The sequence below is a fragment of the Lissotriton helveticus genome, chromosome 8 (assembly GCF_964261635.1).
Source record: "Lissotriton helveticus chromosome 8, aLisHel1.1, whole genome shotgun sequence".
Lineage (NCBI taxonomy): Eukaryota > Metazoa > Chordata > Amphibia > Caudata > Salamandridae > Lissotriton > Lissotriton helveticus.
Window position 1 is genome coordinate 829,605,085 of NC_136069.1, and position 16,688 is coordinate 829,621,772.

At 44.6% G+C, this 16,688-nt stretch overlaps 3 non-coding genes across 3 annotated transcripts; all 3 read left to right on the plus strand.

Annotated features, from left to right (window-relative positions):
• Positions 1-3,006: 3,006 nt before the first annotated feature.
• TRNAP-UGG (transfer RNA proline (anticodon UGG)) lies at positions 3,007-3,078 on the plus strand. Its single transcript has one exon. It is a non-coding gene; the product is annotated as a tRNA-Pro (tRNA).
• A 299-nt stretch (positions 3,079-3,377) lies between these two features.
• Positions 3,378-3,450, plus strand: TRNAV-CAC (transfer RNA valine (anticodon CAC)). The gene has a single exon. It is a non-coding gene; the product is annotated as a tRNA-Val (tRNA).
• Positions 3,451-11,174: 7,724 nt separating this feature from the next.
• On the plus strand, positions 11,175-11,247 carry TRNAV-CAC (transfer RNA valine (anticodon CAC)). Its single transcript has one exon. It is a non-coding gene; the product is annotated as a tRNA-Val (tRNA).
• The last annotated feature ends 5,441 nt before the right edge of the window (positions 11,248-16,688 follow it).

Consider the following 16,688-nt stretch of genomic DNA (forward strand, 5'->3'; position numbering starts at 1 on the left):
TTTTATTGGTGCTCTTTTAAAGTAGTTTTGAAGTATGCATTTCAAAGCCAATATCAATTTTCTCTTTGCAGTAGTGGATGAATATATGCTAGAGTCTCATGCTTTTAACCTTGCCCTGCCTGAGCAAATAGGAAACATTTCTCTTTAAGCATTTTGCTAAAATGCTGAACTTGCAAGGCATATACAAGCGTTCAGATAGGGCTGTCGGGCAGGTTGCATGAAAGAAATCTAAAACCAGATGCCCTTGGAGTAGCCTGTTTTGAGCAGTTTCATCACAGAAGAATCAACTGTAAGTATCTGTTTCTGTAGTGTAGTGGTTATCACGTTCGCCTCACACGCGAAAGGTCCCCGGAACCGGGCAGGAACACTTGTTATATTGTCTTGGCTGCAATGTTGTGAGTTGCCGTTTTGCATGAAATTGTCCAGGCCCTGACGATGGGTTCATGCAGTCTCGTTCCAAGAAAGTGAATTCTCTTAAAAACAATACCATAATTGGCATTTGGATGTATATGTTGATTAACAGACCTCACTTTCAAAAGAGCCCTGCATTCGGTTCAATGCTCAACCAGAACAAGCATTAACTTTGAGAATTGTTGGCACCAACAGGCCTCTTATTTTAGTGGAGTGTTTCTGGTTTTTAAGTGCTGAGGCCTGGGCTCAATTCCTAGATGATCCTTCTCAAGGTGATGATACAAATTCATCGTCACCTTTACGTTTAATGTCAGAATTGTTTATTTCCATTTGGTGGTGTATGAATGCTTTCGACAGTATGGGGATTTTTTCTAGCCTTGCATGAATAAAAGCATATCACTCCTCTTTATGTATTTTTCTAATACATTTATATTTGCATCTCCTCTCCTAGCATGAATTTTGACTATCTTACAGGCTGAATATAATAAGTATCAATTCAGGGGCGCTTCTTCTACTCAAATCACAACTGTTCTATCACGACATTGATAAGCAATCTGCATCTGCTTCTGTTGTGTATTGGTTATCATATTTACCTGACGTGTGAAAGTACCATGTTTGACAGTGCACGTTAACAAAGAAACCAATGATTTTTATTAAAAGTTGTCTTGTGTTTTGGTTACCTTGCATCAGCCAAAAAGTGCCAGAGATGACTTCATTTGCAGTCACTTGAAAAGTAGGGATTCTCAAATAAATGGCAAGAGGTTGAAACAAATCCAAAGAAATGCATGGCATATCTATGTGTCTGTGTATGCATGTATCCATATATAAAGATAGATAGATAGATAGATAGATATATAGATAGATAGATATATAGATAAATAGATAGATAGATAAATAGATAGATGGATGGATGGATGGATAGACGGACAGACAGACAGACAGACAGACAGACAGACAGACAGACAGAGACAGACAGACGGACGGACAGACAGATAGATAGATAGATAGATAGATAGATAGATAGATAGATAGATAGATAGATAGATAGATAGATAGATAGATAGATAGATAGATAGATAGATAGATAGATAGATAGATAGATAGATAGATAGATAGATAGATAGATAGATAGATAGATAGATAGATAGATAGATAGATAGATAGATAGATAGATAGATAGATAGATAGATAGATAGATAGATAGATAGATAGATATAGGGAGAGACAGAGCGTTAATATAAACAGAGACTTTATTTTCAATCAAGCGGTCTTTTCTTTCCTTTAAGAGCAGAATGTTCTGATCATCAGCGCACCAGAATGTAGTGCTTGGTTGGCAAGCATCACATATTGTGATGTGTTAGCTAAGAGTTCCATGTCCTTCAGACTCATATATTCCTCTGTAGTTGTACCTTGGTGATTCAACAAAACATGGCATCATAATCAGCATTCTACTGCCACAGACTGGACAGAGAAACCATTTAGAATTTCCCTGAAAAAGAAAAAAAGCATACTTAGGCAAAGCTTTGTGGACAGGAAGGACATTAGAGCAAGTGAGGAATAAGCACTGCTTTTGATAATTTACATAGGCAGAACAGAGACTGCTGGGTAAAGCCTGTAATTAAAGGCACAGAAAATGCCTGCTTCTGGAGAGAACACTAAGAAGGGTTGAACGTTTTTCCTCTGACCCTAGCCACTCTTACAAGGAATCCTATGATAGTCAGCAGGACCCACCCTAAAAAGGAAGGGACAGCCATTTGGACCCTTTCCACCTTTTCTAGATCGAGCCTGATCGAGCGCTGATCGAGCGGATAAGCACTTGTACTTCTCATTTTGGGAAGGTATTGCTTAGCTTGCTACCAGCAGCTCAGTTATGTTATGATGTTAGAGGCTATGCAAGGAATGCTTTAGTCCTGCATTAAGTAGATAAGAAGAGGGGGTCCCAGTAGCAATGGAACATAATAATCAAAGAAACATAAATTGAGTCCACATTGTTTACTTATTCGTGCATATTCAATACGCATTCCCATTGTGAAGTAAACAATGTGGACTCAATTTATGTTTCTTTGATTATTTTTCAACTGTGTGGTTTTATGTTCCATTGCTACTGGGACCCCCTCTTCTTATCTACTTAATTACCCAGGTCCCCGTAACTTTAACTGGGTTAACCCCCCTACTATTAATTTAGTCCTGCATTAGGCACTTTTTATTGCTTCTAGCAATCAAGAGATAGATAATTAGCCAGAATCTGTGGCCCAGCTATTCACCTTGGCATTCCGATTTGCACAAAGGGAATAAGTATTTGAGAGAAAAGGCAAAATGTGTTTCTTATGTTGTTATGAACAGATTTTTATTCTTTCTCTTTAGGCTCTAGCCAATGCAGAAATATATAAATAACTGCTGACTTCCTGTAAGACGTGTCCAATGCTGAGACAAAATATAAGGGGACACTTACAAATGATAGTGCTATCGTTTGAGAAAGGGTAAGTTGACACTGAATTTCATGTGTATTCACAGACCAAGCATGAAAAAGACCCCAGCATGATCTTCATTGCGGGCTTAGAGCTGTTATTACCTTTTCAGAGGTGAGGGCCTTTCGGCTCGTTGGTCTAGGGGTATGATTCTCGCTTTGGGTGCGAGAGGTCCCGGGTTCAAATCCCGGAAGAGCCCTTTCATTGGTGCTCTTTTAAAGTAATTTTGAAGTATGCATTTCAAAGCCAATATCAATTTTCTCTTTGCAGTAGTGGATGAATATTTGCTAGAGTATCATGCTTTTAACCTTGCCCTGCCTGAGCAAATAGGAAACATTTCTCTTTAAGCATTTTCCAAAAATGCTGTACTTGCAAGGCATATACAAGCGTTCCGATAGGGCTGTCGGGCAGGTTGCATGAAAGAAATCTAAAAGCAGATGCCCTTGGAGTAGCCTGTTTTGAGCAGTTTCATCACAGAAGAATCAACTGTAGGTGTCTGTTTCTGTAGTGTAGTGGTTATCACGTTCACCTCACACGCGAAAGGTACCCGGTTCGAAACCGGGCAGAAACACTAGTTATATTGTCTTGGCTGCAATGTTGAGAGTTGCCGTTTTGCATGAAATTGTCCAGGCCCTGAAGATGGGTTCATGCAGTCTCGTTCCAAGAAAGTGAATTCTCTTAAAAACAATAACATAATTGGCATGTGGATGTATCTGTTGATTCACAGACCTCCCTTACAAAAGAGCCCTGCATTCGGTTCAATGCTCAAGCATTAACTTTGAGAATTGTTGGCACCAACAGGCCTCTTATGTTAGTGGAGTGTTTCTGGTTTTTAAGTGCTGAGGCCTGGGCTCAATTCCTAGATGATCCTTCCCAAGGTGATGATACAAATGCATCATCACCTTTACGTTTAATGTCAGAATTGTTTATTTCCATTTGGTGGTGTATGAATGCTTTCGACAGTATGGGGATTTTTTCTAGCCTTGCATGAATAAAAGCAGATCTCTCCTCTTTATGTATTTTTCTAATACATTTATATTTGCATCTCCTCTCCTAGCAGGAATTTTGACTATCTTAGAGGCTGTATATAATAAGTATCAATTCAGGGGCGCTTTTTCTACTCAAATCACAACTGTTCTATCACGACATTGATAAGCAATCTGCATCTGCTTCTGTTGCTTATTGGTTATCATATTTACCTGATGTGTGAAAGTCCCATGTTTGACAGTGCACGTTAACAAAGAAACCAATGAGTTTTATTAAAAGTTGTCTTGTGTTTTGGTTACCTTGCATCAGCCAAAAAGTGCCAGAGATGACTTAATTTGCAGTCATTTGAAAAGTAGGGATTCTCAAATAAATGGCAAGAGGTTGAATCAAATCCAAAGAAATGCATGGAATATCTATGTGTATGTGTATGCATGTATCCATATATAAAGATAGATAGATGGATAGATAGATAGATAGATAGATAGATAGATAGATAGATAGATAGATAGATAGATAGATAGATAGATAGATAGATAGATAGATAGATAGATAGATAGATAGATAGATAGATAGATAGATAGATAGATAGATAGATAGATAGATAGATAGATAGATAGATAGATAGATAGATAGATAGATAGATAGATAGATAGATAGAGGGAGAGAGAGAGCGTTAATATAAACAGACTTTCTTTTCAATCAAGCAGTCTTTTCTTTCCTTTAGGAGTAGAATGTTCTGATCATCAGCGCACCAGAATGTAGTGCTTGGTTGGCAAGCATCACATATTGTGATGTGTTAGCTAAGTGTTCCATGTCCTTCAGACTCATATATTCCTCTGTACTTGTATCTTGGTGATTCAACAAAACATGGCATCATAATCAGCATTCTACTGCCACAGACTGGACAGAGAAACCATTTAGAATTTCCCTGAAAAAGAAAAAAAGCATACTTAGGCAGAGCTTTGTGGACAGGAAGGACATTAGAGCAAGTGAGGTATAAGCACTGCTTTTGTTAATTTACATAGGCAGAACAGAGACTGCTGGGTAAGAACAGAGACTGCTGGGTAAAGCCTGAAATTAAAGGCACAGAAAATGCCTGCTTCTGGAGAGTACACTAAGAAGGGTTGAAAGTTTTTCCTCTGACCCTGGCCCCTCTTACACGGAATTCTATGATAGTCAGCAGGACCCACCCTAAAAAGGAAGGGAGAGCCATTTGGACCCTTTCCACCTTTTCTATATCGAGCCTGATCGAGCGCTGATTGAGCGGATAAGCACATGTACTTCTTCTTTTGGGAAGGTATTGCTTAGCTTGCTACCAGCAGCTCAGTTATGTTATGATGTTAGAGGCTATGCAAGGAATGCTTTAGTCTTGCATTAGGCAGTTTGTATTGCTTCTTGCATTCGGGAGATAGATAATTAGCCAGAATCTGTGGCCCAGCTCTTCACCTTGGCATTCAGATTTGCACAAAGGGAATAAGTATTTGAGAGAAAAGGCAAAATGTGTTTCTTATGTTGTTATGAACAGCTTTTTATTCTTTCTCTTTAGGCTCTAGCCAATGCAGAAATATATAAATAACTGCTGACTTCCTGTAAGACGTGTCCAATGCTGAGACAAAATAAAAGGGGACTGTTAGACCCGTCTGCTTCTGAGAGTCCCCTCACCACTATGATTTCTTTTGTTCCCCTGTACCTCCAAAAATGTGTCGCTTTTTATTTGTCTACCAGGACTTTTTATGTGTTGTCTCATGGGGTTAGATGTTCCTTGACGCCCAGTTGCTCACAAGGTTTGTGGCACCTATTTACAAGGCGCCTGGCCCAAATCTGTGGCATTACAAACTGGGGTTGTCAACCTGTACAGATGAACTTAAAATGGTGGACACCCTTTTTCCTCATGTGAAGTGACTCCCCTTGGAGCCTTCATGAACCCTGGCCTTTTGAGGTTTTGGCGCCCTTTGTTTGGCGCGCATTTCTGACAGGAATTCCTTTATTTTCCTCAGGTACACAAAATGGCTGCTCTAGAACCCCAGTACGGTGGCTGTGAGTGTCCTAAGTACCCCTCAAGAGTGCCATGTCATTGTCACAGCCAGAGAAGGTTCTAGAACCTTCTGGCTCGTGCCAGTACCCCAGGGCACTGGCTATATAAGGCCCAGTCCCTGGCGGCCATTTTAGATTAGACTAGAGAAGAGGAGATTAAGAGATTCCAGACTTGACACCAGATTGACACCTGCCCTTTTGACCCCTGAGGTGGCTGGTAGCGCAGGCAGTAGAGCAGCAAAGGGTTGCTGGCATTGTGTCTGACTGGCGTTCCAGTCAGCTACGTGAGAAGTGATCTAGCGCCTACAGCGCCTGCCCAGCGAGTGCCTCATTGCCCCCAAAGACTGTGGCCAGATTCGTGTGCCTCTCTGCCCCCCCGGTGGTGAACTGTGATCGACTTATCGAATCGCGAGGCGAGAGCAAGTTCGCCGCGACCGCGATCGTCAGCTGTGCCCCCTTCGCGTCAGGTGCCTCTAGAGGGGGGCTCGGACGTCTCCGAGCCCCACCAGCGTAGAGCGCTTCCTGCGCAGATAGAAGGTGAGGTGGTGCGCCGGAGCTGGGAAAGGCCGGCCTTCGTTGGAAAGGACTAGCGTCCTTGCCACTCCCCAGTGACCTGGGAGCTGTAGCTATGGGCGGGAACCACCCTGAATGCGGAAGTCGGAGGGAGGTCCGTGGAGCCCCTGAGAGCCCCGTCGCTAACGAGAGGAGTGCTGTGCCCGACTGAATCGTATCTTGATTGCAGCCGATGTGAGGTGGGCCCGTTTCCTCATAGTGAATGCAGCGTTGTTAAGGAACTGTGAACCGGCATTTACTTGACTGTGCGCGAAGGTTGTGTGACCTCTCCGGCAGCCCGTTCGTCAGCCTAATGACTTTGAACTGGTGCCGCCTGTGCTCAAGGGGTGCTAAAGCCCGTAGGCGCGCATAGACTTCACCGGCCAAGCAGAGATCCTATCCCGGTGACCGCCGAGTGCAAATTATGTATTTACTGTGTTTCCTTGCCTTCTAGATATACACGCATACGCCTTGAGTGATTATTAAAGAGTCCCAAACCTTATTTTGTGCTCAGAGAAGCCGTATACCTGGTCATTGAAAACAGCATAAACTGTAAGAGTTATCTTTCCCATTTGAAATGTATTGCAGATGTGATGATTCTAAAGTATTTAATTGGTGGCAGCGATACCAGAAGAAACATGTGGTTGTTTATTTAAATGAACCAATATTTATTCTGATATTTATTCTGATATTTAATGTGATATTTATTGTGATACTCATTCCTGAAGTTATTCTATTTATTAATACTATTTATTACCAGAACTGTATGACCAAAAGAAATGTATATGTGCTTTCCCAGTCAACCCTATTTACAACAAAGAACTTTTATATAAAGGAATCGTATTTTTCTACAGCAGTGGTGTGGTGTCCTTCTTCTTGGTGTGGATGTACAAGGAGTTATTATTGGGTCAGATCCGGCTTAACACTACAGCCTTCACTTGCCTTGTCACTTGAGCCAAGCTACCCCCTTTGTGCTGGGCTTGCCCATCGCAGGTCCAACATAAAATTGGTGCTCAGCGGGTGGGATTGCGAGCCATGCTTGTTTTGAACCCCATAATAATTCAGTGTGCACCACAGGTACACACCCAGAGTTTTCTCCTAGCGGCCCTCAAATTCAACGTTTTGCTTTTTCCAAATTCTTTCCTGGAGGTGGGTGGAAGTGACCCTCAAAGTTCTTATCCTGGTCACCTACTTCGGGGTGGTGGTCCACACTTTTCACTGACAAGATGGAATTCGAAATGTCAGAGCTGGAGACCTATACTGTGGCACAGCTCAAGGATTTCTGTCAGGAGAGGGGAGTGTTTGTCAGGCGAGGGGCCAAAAGAGAGGAGCTCCGTACTAGTCTGCGAGCATGGGTGGAAGCACACACGGAGGGAACGGTGGAGGAGGAGGAATCGGACAGAGGTACTGTCATTGATAGGACTGCGGAATGTCCCCCGGGGGTGGGTGAGATGTCAATCAGCCCCAAGGCAACCTCGCGGGAGGGCAGCAGTGTGTCATCGAGAGGGTTGTCAGAAACCGAGTTAGCTGACAGGAGAGAGGAAAGACTGTTAAGGTGGGAAATAGCAAAAATGGAGTTGGAAGAAAGGAGGGAGGGGAGGAGGTTGGAACACGAGTTCAAGCTACGAGAACTCGAGTTCCAGGCCCCTAACATCACTCCGAAGGGTGTCGAGTCAAAGGAATTTGCCAGGGAGCCCAGGCCCCATTTACCCAAGGACGTAGTCGCCAGTTTTACCGCTGGAGATGACATAGCCAAGTGGCTGGCAGCCTATGAGGTCTCATTAAGAGCCCATGGGATCCATGAGAAGCATTGGGGTGGTGGATTATACCGGTACATGCCTCCGACAGGTAGGGATGCCCTATTGGCCCTAGACCGGGAGGAACAGGTTAATTACCCCGCCATGAAGGTGGCGCTCATCCGGAAGTTTGGGTTGACCCCCGAGAAATACCGGCAAAGGTTTAGGGGCAGCCACAAGCTGAGCTCACAGAATTGGGTTGACTTCCTGGATTTTGCCAAGAAAGCCCTGGATGGGTGGGTCCAAGGTAATGAGGTGGAGGACTATCGAGGGTTGTACGACCTGATACTCAAGGAACATCTACTCGAGAAATGTCTTCCCGAGCTGAGGCAACACCTGGTAGACAGCAAACTTAATTGCCCCCGTAAGCTTGCTGAGGAGGCGGACATTTGGGCAAGTACCCGAGTGTCCACGAAGGGAACGGGAGGAGATTCTCAGAAGTCCGGACAGGGCGCTCCCCAGAAGAAAGAGGGGGGAGATAACTGTACCTCCAAAAATGTGTCGCTTTTTATTTGTCTACCAGGACTTTTTATGTGTTGTCTCATGGGGTTAGATGTTCCTTGACGCCCAGTTGCTCACAAGGTTTGTGGCACCTATTTACAAGGTGCCTGGCCCAAACCTGTGGCATTACAAACTGGGGTTGTCAACCTGTATAGATGAACTTAAAATGGTGGACACCCTTTTTCCTCATTTGAAGTGACTCCCCTTGGAGCCTTCATGAACCCTGGCCTTTTGAGGTTTTGGCGCCCTTTGTTTGGCGCGCATTTCTGACAGGAATTGCTTTATTTTCCTCAGGTACACAAAATGGCTGCTCTAGAACCCCAATACGGTGGCTGTGAGTGTCCTAAATACCCCTCAAGAGTGCCATGTCATTGTCACAGCCAGAGAAGGTTCTAGAACCTTCTGGCTCGTGCCAGTACCCCAGGGCACTGGCTATATAAGGCCCAGTCCCTGGCGGCCATTTGAGATTAGACTAGAGAAGAGGAGATTAAGAGATTCCAGACTTGACACCAGATTGACACCTGCCCTTTTGACCCCTGAGGTGGCTGGTAGCGCAGGCAGTAGAGCAGCAAAGGGTTGCTGGCGTTGTGTCTGACTGGCGTTCCAGTCAGCTACGTGAGAAGTGATCTAGCGCCTACAGCGCCTGCCCAGCGAGTGCCTCATTGCCCCCAAAGACTGTGGCCAGATTTGTGTGCCTCTCCGCCCCCCCCGGTGGTGAACTGTGATCGACTTATCAAATCGCGAGGCGAGAGCAAGTTCGCCGCGACCGCGATCGTCAGCTGTGCCCCCTTCGCGTCAGGTGCCTCTAGAGGGGAGCTCGGACGTCTCCGAGCCCCACCAGCGTACAGCGCTTCCTGCGCAGATAGAAGGTGAGGTGGTGCGCCGGGGCGGGGAAAGGCCGGCCTTCGTTGGGCAGGACTAGCGTCCTTGCCACTCCCCAGTGACCCGGGAGCTGTAGCTGTGGGCGGGAACCACCCTGAATGCGGAAGTCGGAGGGAGGTCCGTGGAGCCCCTGAGAGCCCCGTCGCTAACGAGAGGAGTGCTGTGCCCGACTGAATCGTATCTTGATTGCAGCCGATGTGAGGTGGGCCCGTTTCCTCATAGTGAATGCAGCGTTGTGAAGGAACTGTGAACCGGCATTTACTTGACTGTGCGCGAAGGTTGTGTGACCTCTCCGGCAGCCCGTTCATCAGCCTAATGACTTTGAACTGGTGCCGCCTGTGCTCAAGGGGTGCTAAAGCCCGTAGGCGCGCATAGACTTCACCGGCCAAGCAGAGATCCTATCCCGGTGACCGCCGAGTGCAAATGATGTATTTACTGTGTTTCCTTGCCTTCTAGATATACGCGCATACGCCTTGAGTGATTATTAAAGAGTCCCAAACCTTATTTTGTGATCAGAGAAGCCGTATACCTGGTCATTGAAAACAGCATAAACTGTAAGAGTTATCTTTCCCATTTGAAACGTATTGCAGATGTAATGATTCTAAAGTATTTAATTGGTGGCAGCGATACCAGAAGAAACATGTGGTTGTTTATTTAAATGAAACAATATTTATTCTGATATTTATTCTGATATTTATTCTGATATTTAATGTGATATTTATTGTGATACTCATTCCTGAAGTTATTCTATTTATTAATACTATTTGTTACCAGAACTGTATGACCAAAAGAAATGTATATGTGCTTTCCCAGTCAACCCTATTTACAACAAAGAACTTTTATATAAAGGAATCGTATTTTTCTACAGCAGTGGTGTGGTGTCCTTCTTCTTGGTGTGGATGTACAAGGAGTTATTATTGGGTCAGAGCCGGAATAACACTACAGCCTTCCCTTGCCTTGTCACTTGAGCCAAGCTACCCCCTTTGTGCTGGGCTTGCCCATCGCAGGTCCAACAGGGACACTTACAAATGATAGTGCTATCGTTTGAGAAAGGGTAAGTTGACACTGAATTTCATGTGTATTCACAGACCAAGCATGAAAAAGACCCCAGCATGATCTTCATTGCGGGCTTAGAGCTGGTATTACCTTTTCAGAGGTGAGGGCCTTTCGACGGCTCGTTGGTCTAGGGGTATGATTCTCTCTTTGGGTGCGAGAGGTCCCGGGTTCAAATCCCAGACGAGCCCTTTCATTGGTACTCTTTTAAAGTAATTTTGAAGTATGCATTTCAAAGCAAATATCAATTTTCTCTTTGCAGTAGTGGATGAATATTTGCTAGAGTCTCATGCTTTTAACCTTGCCCTGCCTGAGCAAATAGGAAACATTTCTCTTTAAGCATTTTCCAAAAATGCTGTACTTGCAGGGCATATACAAGCGTTCAGATAGGGCTGTCGGGCAGGTTGCATGAAAGAAATCTAAAACCAGATGCCCTTGGAGTAGCCTGTTTGGAGCAGTTTCATCACAGAAGAATCAACTGTAGGTATCTGTTTCTGTAGTGTAGTGGTTATCACGTTCGCCTCACACGCGAAAGGTCCCCGGTTTGAAACCGGGCAGAAACACTTGTTATATTGTCTTGGCTGCAATGTTGAGAGTTGACGTTTTGCATGAAATTGTCCAGGCCCTGAAGATGGGTTCATGCAGTCTCGTTCCAAGAAAGTGAATTCTCTGAAAACAATAACATAAATGGCATGTGGATGTATGTGTTGATTCACAGACCTCCCTTTCAAAAGAGCCCTGCATTCGGTTCAATGATCAACCAGAACAAGCATTAACTTTGAGAAATGTTGGCACCAACAGGCCTCTTATGTTAGTGGAGTGTTTCTGGTTTGTAAGTGCTGAGGCCTGGGCTCAATTCCTAGATGATCCTTCCCAAAGTGATGATACAAATGCATCATCACCTTTACGTTTAATGTCAGAATTGTTTATTTCCATTTGGTGGTGTATGAATGCTTTCGACAGTATGGGGATTTTTTCTAGCTTGCATGAATAAAAGCATATCACTCCTCTTTATGTATTTTTCTAATACATTTATATTTGCATCTCCTCTCCTAGCATGAATTTAGACTATCATACAGACTGTATATAATAAGTATCAATTCAGGGGCGCTTTTTCTACTCAAATCACAACTGTTCTATCACAACATTGATAAGCAATCTGCATCTGCTTCTGTTGTGTATTGGTTATCATATTTACCTGACGTGTGAAAGTCCCATGTTTGACAGTGCACGTCAACAAAGAAACCAATGATTTTTATTAAAAGTTGTCTTGTGTTTTGGTTGTGAGAAGTTGGCCTGGTATATGATGCTCACTAGTTCTAGTGATCACCTTGTACCATGCCAAGCAACCCTTATGGTGCAGGTTGTAAAGTCAATCTTATAGACAAGCTATCCTAGGGGTAGCATGGACTAAGCAGTCTTAGGCTAAACTCTGTAAAGGCATGTGAAGCAAGCTGTTTTACCATACACAATCCCTTGAATACCAAATGAAAGGACACCACACAGATATATATTTAAAATATATATAGATTTATTTCTACAAATAACCCTGATACTCTTTATGAGCACAGAAGCAAATGCGTTAAAACAAAACACAGTTTAAATACACAAAAGTTGCACAATTATGGATGAGCCCTAGGGGCCACCTAAACCATATACTAAAATAGTGGTATAAGAACCACTATGGGGAAAGTGAAGAGGCCTAGGGCCTGGGGAATCGCTGGAGCTGTTCGGGACTAGCAGTGAAGAAGTCGGGAAAGGCCCGCGGGACTCGGGTGCAGTGCGGAAAGTGCACGCAACACCAATGCAATGTCAATGGTGCATAAAAGCTACAATGTTAGTTATTAAGGAACCTTCCGAGTGGCCTAGAAGGATGAAACTTTAGACACAGACACTAGAGGTGTGTACCAGTGTGGGAACACCGGCGGAGCTGAGTTACCTCACCCACAGGAAGCGGGTGCATAGGGTCGAAGTAGTGTCGGGTTTCGTCACGCAGGTCGATGGTGCTTGGAGCTGAAGATGCTGCAGGCGGCTCGATGTGAAGAGTTCCGATGGATCCAAGGGTGGATCTGAAGAGGTGAAGACCTGAAAGCAGAGGGGACAATGTTCAAAGTCACTAGCCAGTGACTACCGTGGAACCAGAGTGGAACCAGGCGATGTCGGGTGCAAACAGGCGTCGAGGTGTAGCTTCTCTCTGCAGCCACGTGGACACGAGGGGTCGAGGACGTCCAGGAGTCAGTCACGAGCTGTCCCACGCAGGTTTGTCGCTGTTGGCGGTGTCGGCAACTCGATTGGACCCAACAGGCCTTAGCTAATGCAAGCCACGCAGGAATCAAAAAAGGCTTGTTACTCCGACCAGCAAGGTCAGAGCAGGTGCTCCTTTTTACAGGAGCGAGGGCAAATCTGGTGCAACCAGACCTGCAGTGTAAGTTGAAGGTTTCGTCACCAAGATGGCCGCTAGCCACGTGGCAAGTGGACGGGATGGCACGTCGAGTGGCACAGTGCAAAAGAGCCCCACGCAGATCGTGGAGATGCTGAGGGGCTGATCTTCGGAGCAAGGGCTGCTCGAGCTTTGGGCTTCTCAAACCCCGAAGCACAGCATCGAGGGTGTCTCTGATGCTGCGCAGTCAGCGTTTCAGGGGTCTTCCAAGAGGTCCAGTCCCACGTCTCTCGGTGCCTCCACGGGTCCCTTCTTTGCAGGGACTGTGGATCGGGCAGTGAGAAGTCTGGGAGTCTGGGCCTTGTCAGGCTCTGGGCTCGGGCTCCGGCGGGAGGCGGCGGCAAATCAGATGTCGAATTGCTGGTTGGTACCTGTGTTCACAGGGTGGTCACTCCTTGGCCACAAGGGAGATTCTCTTCCGTCTTCTGTGCAGCAGAATGTCGAAGTCCAGTCTTCTTCTGTATTTCAAGTTGATTCAGGATGATCTGAAGTCTCAGGACACAGCTCCCATTCTTATTCGAATTTGGGGGGACGGATCACCTACTAGGTCCCTCCTCTGGGTGGAACCAGGAAGGGGGCGGTTACACCCCCTTTCCTTTGTCCAGTTTCGCACCAGGACTGGGGCTGGAAGGCCCCAGCACCGGTTTGAACTGGCCTATGCACAGGGACACCTTGTGTGCCCCAGGCATGTCTAATTCTATTCAGCCCTGTCCTACCCAATACACAAAATCCTGTCTGGGGTGGTGCTAGCATCTCCCAAGGCAGGAAACCCTTTGTCCAAGCTGCCCTCGCTGGAAGGACTCCCAGCAGCAGGAGGTCCGGCTTGTGTCTGTGGTGGCAGCATCCATTTTGTGATGCTGAGGCTCTGTTTAACTTTAACCGGGGTTCAGGCTAGGTACATGTCGTGTCCCTCTAGAAGGGTGGAATGCTACCCCCGTCGCCAGAACTGGCGAGGGGGTAGTATTCCAATTCGTATGACACCTTACTCGACATGTTTTGATAAAGCCAAACCCAAGATAGCATTTAACCGCGAGGTTCATAATGCACTTAAGAGTATATGGTATGGCAGTATCATGAAACAGCTAAAGGACATGGTTCCGAAAGCTGCAGACAGGCTCAGCTCATGCCAGAGCACCATCTCACATATTTCCAAGCACTCTGCCTCCAGGATTGATGAGGCCTTCCATAGGAGTGACTGATAGGAACATATGTGTCCATTTTAGGTTAGGTATAGGCATACTACACCTAAGTAAGGGGTGGTTACACCGACTTACCCCAGCTGAGTGATCAGCCAGTTGTGTCAAAATATGGAGGCCAGGCCATGGGTGGCATAATACATGCTGCAGCCCCTGGTAGGCCTTGGAAGCACATATGCCCTGGGTACCTGGGTACACTGTTACAGGGGCCAATAAGGTGAGCCAATTCCAATTGTGTATGTACCTAAGGTACATGGAGTCCATCTTAAGGAGAGAGCAATTAGCCTGGGGCCCTGAATAGCAGGATCCCAGGCCAACTATGTCAAAAACCAGCTAAACACCAGGCAAAAAGTTTGGGGGTAACCATAGTCAGATATCCACCTTCCTACATTGGTTACCTTGCATCAGCCAAAAAGTGCCAGAGATGACTTAATTTGCAGTCATTTGAAAAGTAGGGATTCTCAAATAAATGGCAAGAGGTTGAATCAAATCCAAAGAAATGCATGGCATATCTATGTGTATGTGTATGCATGTATCCATATATAAAGATAGATAGATAGATAGATAGATAGATAGATAGATAGATAGATAGATAGATAGATAGATAGATAGATAGATAGATAGATAGATAGATAGATAGATAGATAGATAGATAGATAGATAGATAGATAGATAGATAGATAGATAGATAGATAGATAGATAGATAAATAGATGGATGGATGGATGGATGGGTGGGTGGATGGATGGATGGATGCACGGATGGATGGATGGATCGATGGATAGACGGACCGACAGACAGACAGACAGACAGACAGACAGACAGACAGACAGACAGACAGATAGATAGATAGATAGATAGATAGATAGATAGATAGATAGATAGATAGATAGATAGATAGATAGATAGATAGATAGATAGATAGATAGATAGATAGATAGATAGATAGATAGATAGATAGATAGATAGATAGATAGAGGGAGAGAGAGAGCGTTAATATAAACAGAGACTTTCTTTTCAATCAAGCGGTCTTTTCTTTCCTTTAGGAGTAGAATGTTCTGATCATCAGCGCACCAGAATGTAATGCTTGGTTGGCAAGCATCACATATTGTGATGTGTTAGCTAAGAGTTCCATGTCCTTCAGACTCATATATTCCTCTGTACTTGTATCTTGGTGATTCAACAAAACATGGCATCATAATCAGCATTCTACTGCCACAGACTGGACAGAGAAACCATTTAGAATTTCCCTGAAAAAGAAAAAAAGCATACTTAGGCAGAGCTTTGTGGACAGGAAGGACATTAGAGCAAGTGAGGAATAAGCACTGCTTTTGTTAATTTACATAGGCAGAACAGAGACTGCTGGGTAAAGCCTGAAATTAAAGGCACAGAAAATGCCTGCTTCTGGAGAGAACACTAAGAAGGGTTGAACGTTTTTCCTCTGACCCTGGCCCCTCTTACACGGAATTCTATGATAGTAAGCAGGACCCACCCTAAAAAGGAAGGGAGAGCCATTTGGACCCTTTCCACCTTTTCTATATCGAGTCTGATCGAGCGCTGATTGAGCGGATAAGCACATGTACTTCTCATTTTGGGAAGGTATTGCTTAGCTTGCTACCAGCAGCTCAGTTATGTTATGATGTTAGAGGCTATGCAAGGAATGCTTTAGTCCTGTATTAGGCAGTTTTTATTGCTTCTTGCATTCAAGAGATAGATAATTAGCCAGAATCTGTGGCCTAGCTATTCACCTTGGCATTCCGATTTGCACAAAGGGAATAAGTATTTGAGAGAAAAGGCAAAATGTGTTTCTTATGTTGTTATGAACAGCTTTTTATTCTTTCTCTTTAGGCTCTAGCCAATGCAGAAATATATAAATAACTGCTGACTTCCTGTAAGACGTGTCCAATGCTGAGACAAAATATAAGGGGACATTTACAAATGATAGTGCTATCATTTGAGAAAGGGTAAGTTGACACTGAATTTCATGTGTATTCACAGACCAAGCATGAAAAAGACCCCAGCATGATCTTCATTGCGGGCTTAGAGCTGTTATTACCTTTTCAGAGGTGAGGGCTTTTCGACGGCTCGTTGGTCTAGGGGTATGATTCTCGCTTTGGGTGCGAGAGGTCCCGGGTTCAAATCCCGGAACAGCCCTTTCATTGGTGCTCTTTTAAAGTAATTTTGAAGTATGCATTTCAAAGCCAATATCGATTTTCTCTTTGCAGTAGTGGATGAATATTTGCTAGAGTCTCATGCTTTTAACCCTGCCCTGCCTGAGCAAATAGGAAACATTTCTCTTTAAGCATTTTCCAAAAATGCTGTACTTGCAAGGCATATACAAGCGTTCAGATAGGGCTGTCGGGCAGGTT